Genomic DNA, 8,903 nt, shown 5'->3' with positions numbered 1-8,903 from the left:
GTTAGCTGCATTCTGTAAGAGGCGATGTTAGCCTGGTTGGCTCACACTGTGTACTCAAATTTATTATTTAGACATTCCCAGCGAAGCAACGGATGTAACATTATCAAGAGGGGTCTTTAACTGCAGATTTCATTTAAAAATTAAATAAAAAAGAATGCATTGAGAATCACTCAAATCCCACAGTGGAAAAAGAACTATAAACAATTCATATTCAAATACCTTAAACTGAATGTTATGTGTAGTTTAATGTATATTTACTTCAGTGTAGGGCTGATGTTAACTTACAATCCCTCATCACTAAGAAATTTTTCATAACCTGTGGCCTGATGTGGCTGAGGGGAGTATGTCTGCTGTGTTCCTATTTACAAGTCCTTCCTCTTTCGGATCCAGCTCTTACACTGCTTGACGCTGAGCCCCTCTCTGTATGTGTCTGTGTCTCTCCATCTGGGTTAAAACAGCCACTCTCCTGTGTCAAGACACTCTCCTGTGTTAAATAAAGCCAATTATTTAATGCTATCTCTCTATCTGTAATTACTCAAAGCTCACCTTTAATTCAAATTCCTCATCAACTCTATTTTTCAGAGTATGTTCTTCCTCCAAGTATGTTCTACAAACTGCCATCTCTGGCTGCCTGCTGCCATAAATAGCACTCAGTCTCTATATCCTGTGCCACTGCAAAGAAAAGTGTTGTATAGCCCCAGGCATTTTGGTGGGAAGGGAGCTACTTCCAGTTTGGATAGAACAAGAAAAGCTTCCCTTGTTGCCCAGATCACTGATACTTCCTGTGTTTCCATGGCAAACTTCCCTCCCTGGATACAGCTGCTTGGGAGGGTTAGGAAGAGAAGAACTATTAACCATTTTGTTCCCACTATGTACATTTTATGCTTTCTATTTTCCCTGCAGACTACATTTCACTTTCAGTCCTTGTTCCCTTTTTAAGCACCCTCCCACCATCTCCACACACAACCATATACTTTTTTTCAGTTCTCTCAATCTGTGGGGTTAACCCCACAGAAAACCTCTGTTTGGGGCACTAAAATATTGGATTCATAGCACTGCCACTAGAAAGCATTTTTTAAAAAATAATTCCTCCATTTTTAGAATGAGTAGGCCCTTGAACCCCAACCTAGGGTTGTCAGTCACTCCGGGAAATCACCTGCAGCTATAAAACCCAATGCATATAATGGGGATAGTATTTTTGGCATTCTGAATACACTTTCCCCCTTAAATTATGCTCCTCTGCAGCTCTGACATACCAGCCAAGCCAAAGGCTCACTGCTGCAAAGAATAAGAGGCCATTGATCATTTTGGGGCCATAAATCTGACGTTTACAAATCCACATCAAGACAACAGTCATGAAAGCCAACCTTTGGGAAGAGAGGGAAAAAAAGAAAGGAAAGAAAACCACTCCAAGTTGTCCTGACCTCATCTGACACAGCAAGAGCCAGACCTGGCCCATCAGTGGCAGGTCTAACCATTTTCTTCTTCTGTACCCCATGCCCACCCAAAATGGGGATGGGAGCCTAGAATGAGGTGTACGAAAGTAGGGAGGTGCTTTTGCCTCCTTTCCCATCTGGGACTCAGAGCAAGTTGTCACAGAATAGCTGCATCTGGGGAACACTGTTGGAATGGCGTGAGTATGTGAGGAAGGCAGGGGCGGGGCGCCGGGAGGAAAGCTCAGTTTAGCCCCTTGGAGTCGCCTTCAGCCCTTGTATGACCTCAAGACCATCTAGAAGTTTCCACATGCCCTGAGAAAGGAAACAGGCTACATCTGATGATACTGGGTGGAGAATTTACCAGAGGGTTACTGTAAGGGCCTCAGGGGAGCTGCTAGGCTAGAGGGTCAGGTGGGAGGGACAAGAATGGACATGCCACCAAATCAGCAGAGAGGACAGTCAAGCCTCTACGGAATCATGAGATTACAGAGCACTTGTCCACCAGCTGCCAACTTCAGCTGTTGAACAGCAGTCACCAGGCATAAAAAGGACCTTGCTGCAGAGAACAGAGGAGCCCGGGCAGCACAGATGGTCTGAGGTCCCTCTTTCCCACGGCCATGAGGTCAGTAGATCTTCTTCTTGCTATATACTGAGAAGCCATCTCAGAAAAGGAAGAGAAGAAAAGTTTAAATTCTGAATGATTACCGCAAAATCACTGTTACCCATATTTGCCAAATGGACTAAATTTTACTATTTTTCCCTTGTAGTGGCAGCTTCTTAAGATGTCTCCCTATTTCCTGCAATTCATGGCCCTGTATAATTCACTGTGCTTGAGTATTCTTTGAACCTAATGACTTTCTTTTCACATGCAATACAGCAGAAGTGCTGGGTTGGAACTTCAAAGATCTGATTTGAAAGAGACTCTGATTTCCAGTTCGCTCACTTTTCTTCTCACCTTTGCTTGTTCTAATGAAACAAGCTACCATGCGGTAAGCTGCACGATGGAGAGGTCCATGTGGTGAGGAACTAAGGGAAGCTTCTGACCAATAGCTAAGAAAGAGCTGAGGACCTCTGTCCTACAACTCATGAGGAACTAAATCCTGCCACCTGACATGGATGAGCTTGAAAGATTGTCCCTCAGTCTAGACGTCAGATGAAACCCAACTAAAGTAACCAGTTCATCTCAGTTTTCCCAAGACTTTCCCAGTATGAGCAATGAAGTCCCACATCCCAGAAAACCACTCAGACTTGAGCAACCCCACACAGTTGGTCATCCTAGATCTAGCCCTAGATGACACCTTGAATGTAGCCTTCTAAAAGACCCTGAACCAGATGACCAAGCAAAGTCACACCCAGATTAGTGACCTAGAAGTCATGAGATAATAAATGTTTGTTGTTTGAAACTGCAGCCCTTGAGGGTAATTTTTATACAGCAAATGATAATGATACATTCTTTATTGCCCAACAGTTTAAAAATTCAAGAGAAAGCTCAGATAAGCTACAGAAAAATACAGAAGTTACATTTTTCCTTGTGTATCTGCATAAGCGTGCCTGCTCAGTCACTTCAGTCGTGTCCAGCTCTTTGCGACACTATGGATAGAGCCCGCCAGGCTGCTCTGTTCATGGGATTCTCCAGGCAAGAATACTGGAGTGGGTTGCCATGCCCTCCTTCAGGAACTCTTCCTGACCCAGGAATGCATCTCCTGACCACTGAGCCAGTCAATGAGGAAGTCCATATCTTCACATAGTATGAGTTGTAATAGCAACTCACTATATATGTACTATACTTCTAAACAATTGATTCCAGGAGCACAGTTTTCAGAAAAAAAATGAAGAACTAGGTATGCCCCTCATCGTCAAGTTTAAAGGCAGATTAAGAAATCCAGGTACAATCTCCTGGCAGATCAAAACTTGCTATCCCAGACTTAGTTTCCTCTCTAGACGATCTATACGTAGGTTAAATAAATCTTGCAGTTCATGCAATAAATCTACCTTGTAGGTAGGACCAGAACCAAGATTTCTCCTTATCTCAGGAAGCAAGTATAACATCAAGCCAATATTGAATGTGAGTGGGAACTCTTCAAGTTTTCTCCTACCACAGAAAAGTTGGCTTCCTTTAACCAATCTCCTGCACAAAGATCAGCTCTATACCATGCAGACTGGCATTTAACAGATGCTACTTCATGATTATGAGGCATATAATATAGTATATGAAATCCTGAATATTTTCAGTGATAAGGCTCTATCACAGGCAGTGGCTGAATATTTAGCTTTGGGAGTGGAAAAATATGCCATGGAGGCCAAAATAAATGCTCCAGTCTCAGCTGAGATAAAAAAAAAACAAAAACAATAGTCATGGCCATAAATATTTGTATAGTGTTTCGCAGCTCCGAAAGATTTACACACGTTTTAAATCAAAGATTCTTATGCTTCAGCTCTGAAAGACACCTAGGGCTGAAAGAATTCAGTTCATTCTCATTTGATAAGAAAAACTGAAGTTATAAAGATTTAAATGACTTTTCCAAAGTTGCAGGTCGGGATTCAAACCTAGACAACTCTTAGTGGCAAGTGCTACTCGCTCTCTTCCCTCCCCAGCTGCCGAGGGAAAGTGGAGATATGGAATATCCAGTTTCCCAGTCTCACTGGGGAATGATCTCGGAAGCCCTGTGGAAGGCAGAGAGGATCTATAAAGTGTATTTATGGAAACAGCAAAACAGTCATGCATCACTGTCGGGATCCTCCTTTCCCCAAGCCCAGCGGTCTCAAAACACTGCAATGGTAATAATAACAGTTTAGGTTTGGATGTAGAATAAGTTTTTAGTCTTATAGGAATAGAAAATCTAGACTTACTGAGAATAAATTATGTTATAAATTTGAAAACCATATTATACAGGTATCTTTTAGCAAGTGCCCTAACGAATGGTAAGTTCAATTCGATTTAACATATAATGATTGAGTATGCCACCCATAAATTAGGCAGTAGTATTGCACTCCTGTGCTGTCCAGTATGGTAGGTAATATTCACACTGGCTATTTAATTAAAATTAAAGAAACTAAAAATCCCATTTGCAGTCATACTAGCCCTATTTCAAGGCACCCAAGAGCCATATGAGAGGCTAGCAGCAATTACAGAATGTAACTATTATCACAAAAAGTTCTACTGAACAATGCTATTAGACTCTTAAGAAGAAATAACCAAGTCTCCCAAAGTAACTCACATCCTCATGGAGAAAACACTCCTCTTTACAAGCACTCTAAAAATGCAGGAGTATAACTCTGGCCAAGTTCTCCAACAATGTCTTATGAGAGATAACACATAATGTCTGGAATCATTCCAAATAGGTGCTAGCTAATTAGAGGCTTTTCTCATCCCTTAAAGACGTCTTAACATGTATTAAAATGTCATACCCTCTATTTTCCTCATCTTACCAATATTCCATAGGGACCACACACCAGTGTCAACATAAAATACGAGATAGTCTCCATTGTAGAAGTGTATTTCCTATGCACAGCCATCCTGGGGAATATGCCAGGCACCACAATAGCCACAGAATGGGCAGCCCTTTAATCCCTGAGGAACATCTGCCAGGTTTACAGACCTCAACTGTTGACCCAGTCATTGGCTGGGCATGCCTGAGAACAGGAGAACTGGAAGTGGAGGAACAAGTGGCAACATGACTCAAGGAACCAGTGATGTGGATGCTATGTGTCATAGCAGTAAGCTCTCGGGACCCACCCTTCCTTAGCCAGGGCCCTGGCCTTGGGCAGGGTTGTCTGGCCTCAGCTAGGTGTCAGCAGAGCAACTTGGCATGCAGCTCAGGGAGTTCTCCAACCAGTCTCACTGCCCACACAACCACATCCTGTTCATCCATTAGAGGACAATTCTTGCCACCTCTGAACCACGTCTGGTAGGTAACATACACGCCTGGTGTACCAGATAAAATCTCTCCCGATAGTCAGTAGGGATTAAAGTGAAAAGGAGGGAAACGTGGAAATCATCTTCCCCATACCCTGAATCTCACCAAAGCAGAGAAGTGAGACATATGACAAGGTCTCAGTTGCTTCATCTGTGAAACAGAGGGTGTTTCCACACCGAGATGCCAAGTCCCACCAACAGAATGCCAGTCACCAGCAGTGTGCTCCTGTACTGTCCCCAGCTTTCTCAACCCCCAGTTCCTCCTGCCACCCTGCAGAGAGCAGTAAGCATTTAGCTGCTCTCCTACTGCTAGGCTTATTTCTTCTGTACTGCCCGGGTTTTAGTCAATGAACAACTCCAAATCAAGGACCAAGTACTTGAATCTTGGTCTTTCTTCATGAGAAACACACCAACAGAAGCCTATAGTATTTTTTGTGTTTACTGGGTACCAATGTTACCGCCACCTAACAGGTAGGTGTTATTATTATCTTCATTTTTATAGATGGGAATATTGAATCCCAGAGGACTTCAGTAACATGATTAAGGTTTCCCAGCTAGGACATGGTGGAAAGTGAAAGTGCTCGTTGCTCAGTCGTGTACGACTCTTTGTAACTCCATGGACTGTAGCCTGCCAGGCTCCTCTGTCCATGGGATTTTCCAGGGAAGAATCGTGGAGTGGGTTGCCATTTCCTTCTCCAGGTGATCTTCCCAGCCGAGGGATCAGACCCAGATCTCCTACAATGCAGACAGATTCTTTACTGTCTGAGTCACCAGGGAAGCCCATAGTAAGTATAGAAAGATAAATTCAACTTGGGAAATAAGGATCAAAGCCTGTTGTCTCAAATACCATAACAGATAAAATCACTTCTATCATAAAACCTGATTCACACAGGTCATCCGTTTTTTAAAAAAAATCTTAAAATAGTTCCAAATTTCAGTCTCACAAGCTTCAGGTATGAATGATCAATCATAATGACTTTTGCTTAGTTGCTAAGTCATGTCTAATTCTTTGCAACTCCATGGACTGTAACCGACCAGGCTTCTCTATCCATGGGATTTTTCAGGCAATAATACTGGAGTGAGTTACCACTGGACTATTAATGCCTTAATAAGGACTGGGGTACAGTTAAGAACGAGACACCAGATGAACTCTGCAGATTTAACTCTCTCTGGGTGGAAAATAGCCCCACAAGTGGAAATTCAGGGCCAAAGACAAAACCTAATTTATACTGAAACAGTGTATAGGGCAGGCCTCATATCCAATGGTGAAAATAGATGCAGCTTTTTCAATAGGTCATGGGCTCTTTAAACCACAGTCTTGAAAAATCAGCCACTGAACTAGTTTATGAATCTGTGGGTGCAGCATAGCGAAACATTTACTCAGGGAACAGAAAACCTTCTGGAACAAATAAGCCAAATGAATGCTTCGAAGTGGAAATGTTAACTAGTGATGTAAGTTCAGAGTGCAGCTGTGTCCAATTGAGTCGGGCTTCTGGCCCAACAAGCAAAGTCTATGAAAGAGAGAGAAAAATTATGTTGTTTTTTCCTAAACTCAAAGCAATGGACTTTTGCCATGTTAATTCTGAGTTTCTGAGATGAGATATGAGAAATTAAGAAAGCAAAATGAAATGGTTTTAAAACAAATACTTCCTACGTCATTGTGTTGAGGAGATAGGGTTGTGGGTTTTTTTCTTTTCCTCCTTTGGCTGAAGATTGAGTAGACCTCTTTCAGGAGATATGTCACAGATTTATTTCAATTACCTTATAGTCTGGGTATGATGGCACCAAAAATATACTCAGTTTATTAGTTAATGTCTAATGAATCATATTTTGTGTGTTTTAGGACAATTCATAAGCTCTTGTGGTTCATTTGGGCCACAAGACACCACTGAACAAACCACAATGTCAGTACCTGCATTGGCTATTCTGCACTCTGTGTGGAGCAATGGAAAACCAAACATGATCTGACTGTTTGCCAAACTAATCATCATAATTATCCGGCAACATGATAAAGACTTCAAAGTATCAGTCATTACTTATGTAGACTTTGGGTAGAAGATAAATCAGCTTCAACAGGTTCTGATTGAAACTGTTCTTAACAATAATAACTATTGCTTACCAAAACATTCATCAGGTACAAAAATGTTTCAGATATATTTTCTCTTCTATATTCTATACGATAGATGCTATTATGTTTCCCATTTTATATTTGAAGTTTAGGCAGTTTTAAAAACTTGCCCATGGTTACATATCTGGTACAGCAAATCCAAGGCCTCCAGGAAAGACACTGGAATACCTCTGTTGGCAACAACATCAAGCTTGTCGTTCTGTAGCTAGGTCATGTCCAACTCTTTGAGACCCCATGGACTGCAGCATGCCAGGCTTCCCTGTCCTTCACTATCTCCTGGCGTTTGGTCAAACTCATGTCCACTGTGTTGATGATGTCATCCAACTATCTCATCCTCTGTTGCCCCCTTCTCCTCTGCCTTCAGTCTTTCCCAGCATCAGGGTCTTAAAACCCTATGCTATACACTATAGTAGTCCTCAGTTGAACTGAGCAGAAAAAAAAAACTTACCAAGTCAAATAGCTAGCAAACAGTATAAATCTATATGTAATAAAATCCTGAATAGTAGGAAAGAGATTCTAAAGTCCTAGAGAGGTTCAACAAAAGAAAATCTAGACTGGAAGGTTCAGGCAAGACTGGAAGTAGAAGTGCAAGGTAAGCTGGCCTTTGGAGTGGCTATGACAGTACCAACACAAGAGCAAAGGTGAGAACAATAAGAAGAAATGATTATTAATAGAAGACGTGAGAGTTCATGAAAAGGCCAGATGGAGCAAACAGCACAGGAAAGAAATAGCTGGCCACTTTTAGACTTATTCCCAATTTTTAAGCTCAAAAAGAATTCAAGGGGCATACAGATCAACCCATGTAAGATACAATGGCAGGTCTGATAGGGAATTGGGCTGGAATCTCCATCTCCCAATCTGCAGTGCTTCCAGGAGCTACCATGTAGAAAGGCTGTGCTTCATAATTCTGGTGGTTTAGTCGCTAAGTCGTGTCCAACTCTTTTGACTTCCATGGACTGTAGCCCACCAGACTCCCCTGTCCATGGGATCTTCCAGGCAAAAATACTGGAGTGGATTGCCATTTCCTTCTCCAGGGGATCTTCCCAACCCAGGAATCGAACCTGGGTCTCCTGCATTGCAGGCAGATTCTTTACCAACTGAGATAGCAGGGGAGCCCTCATAATGCTAATTCAATCTAATATTGATGGAGCCTCTCTATAGATGCAGTGCCAATTACTAGGAAGATAAGGGTGAAAAAAAGGTCCGGTCTCTAGGGAACTCATGTTAAAATCAAATAAATACACAAATATTTATGGAATGAGTAGGCCTGGGGAGGAGTATGACAACAGATACGCCTAAGTGTTAAAAGGAGTATCCCATGTCTCATGAGGGAGAATAGACTTCTGAGCAGGGATATTTGATGTGGGCTTTGCGAGAGGAGTGAGCTATGATCTCTCAAGAAAAAGAGGAAGGGAATTGTAGG

General features: G+C 42.1%; 1 non-coding gene across 1 annotated transcript; it reads right to left on the bottom strand.

The window, feature by feature from the left end:
- Positions 1–8,520: 8,520 nt before the first annotated feature.
- TRNAC-GCA lies at positions 8,521–8,593 on the bottom strand. Its single transcript has one exon. It is a non-coding gene; the product is annotated as a tRNA-Cys (tRNA).
- Between the last annotated feature and the right edge of the window lie 310 nt (positions 8,594–8,903).

This window comes from Oryx dammah, unplaced genomic scaffold, assembly GCF_014754425.2.
Source record: "Oryx dammah isolate SB20612 unplaced genomic scaffold, SCBI_Odam_1.1 HiC_scaffold_2, whole genome shotgun sequence".
In the NCBI taxonomy this organism is placed as follows: domain Eukaryota; kingdom Metazoa; phylum Chordata; class Mammalia; order Artiodactyla; family Bovidae; genus Oryx; species Oryx dammah.
This window is presented reverse-complemented; position numbering and strand designations above follow the sequence as displayed.